Genomic DNA, 1800 nt, shown 5'->3' with positions numbered 1-1800 from the left:
ATTATGAAAAATTATATCTGTAGACCTTTTTAAAAGTAAAAATTAAATTTTGCTTTAAAAATTATTTTGGATAGTTTGTTTTGCCCAGGTTTTCGAAATTTTCCAAAAAAACACGATTAAAAAAAATCACTCTTTAACCTTAACCAGATTTTTCAACATAACGCACTATTGCTCAGAAGATGCCTTTTTAAGTCCCCTACAACATAAATAAATAGGCATATAAAAAAATCGAAAATTAACAAAAATATGTATTTTGGGAATTTTACTTTTAATGATAATCCGGGACCGTGGTGTAGGGGTAGGCGTGGTTACCTCTCACCCAGTCGGCTTGGGTTCGATCCCAGACGGTCCTGGTGGCATTTTTCAAGACGAGATTTTTCTGACCACGCCTTCCGTCGGATGGGGAAGTAAATGTTGGCCCCGGTCTAACCTAGAGGGTTAGGTCGTTAGCTTAATTCAGGTGTAGGAGTCGTTTCCCTGGGTCCTGCCTCGGTGGAGTCGCAGTTGGACTAACAATCCAAAGGTCGTCAGTTCGAATCCCGGTTTGGATGGAAGCTAAGGTGTAAAAAGAGGTTTACAATTGTCTCAACAATCAAGACTTTGAACACCTAGTTTCGAGTAGGAATCTCGCAATCGAGAACGCCAAGGCAATGCTGTAGAGCGAATAATTTGATTTTTTTGACTTTTAAAAGTAAAAAGTTAAATAAAAAAATCGGGATTTTTTTTCGGGTACCTTTTTTCTGGAAATTCCAAATCATAACTTACAACTTTGCCGAAGACACCAAATCGATCATGAAATCCATTCTCAAGGTACAAAATTGTTAACAAATGTTTAAAAAAAATAAAGAATCAAAATAATCATCAATTTCATTCAAAAACTTTATTATTAACCTTAAAAGAACACAGTTTTCTTAAAATGGCTCATAATTTAGAAAAAGAAATTATCAAATTTACACTAATTGCGCTAATATACTGGTATGCACCGGCATAATCAAACCCCAAATTGCACACAAACTTCAACCCAAAATCCCAGGCAATTTCATTGATAAGACCCCCTTCGCCATTATTGTCTTAACCGCGAAGCTCACCATGTCGAAACTGTTTCTTGTATTCTGCATTGTTGCAGTTTTTGCAACACCGAGTTTTCAATTCGAAGAAGAGGACACTGGTGACGAACCAGTTGTTGCAGAACCGGAAGTTCATCAAGACGAAGCTGTTGAGGAGGAGGAAGCTATCGTCGATCCAGATGCAGCTGGAATCGACGTGAGTATTTCGCGTTTTTACTGAGTTGAGTTTGTAGAGAATAATTAATTATATTTTATCGCAGATCACAAATATCGTGATTGGACCCGTGGTATGTCCCAAGGGCCAAAGACCAGATCGCCAGGGTATCTGCCGGTCTCCTGCGGAATTTTAAGAGTTATAATAACTAATATTTGTCAATCAAATGTTAAAATAATATGAATAAAGTACCGTTCGAATACTACCTTGACTTTGCATAGCGTGATCACAAACACCGAGAAAATTGAAATTTTGAAGCTGATAAGCAGTGTTCATCCTGCTTCAGAGGATCATCTTCTAGAAGTGTGTCAACCATGAAGCTGATCGCGAGTTTACTGTTTAGTTTCTGCATTTTTGCACTAGTTTTACGACCAAACTTCGCCTCCGAGGAAGAGGCAGACAACGCTGAACAAACTGTGGAACATGAAGTTGCTGATACTTCTAACCAAGAGGCCCCAACAGAACAAGAACAGTCTGCCTCCGATGAACTCACAGAAATAGACACTGCGTTGTTCGACA

The sequence above is a fragment of the Culex pipiens genome, unplaced genomic scaffold, assembly GCF_016801865.2.
Source record: "Culex pipiens pallens isolate TS unplaced genomic scaffold, TS_CPP_V2 Cpp_Un0017, whole genome shotgun sequence".
NCBI lineage: Eukaryota > Metazoa > Arthropoda > Insecta > Diptera > Culicidae > Culex > Culex pipiens.
This window is presented reverse-complemented; position numbering follows the sequence as displayed.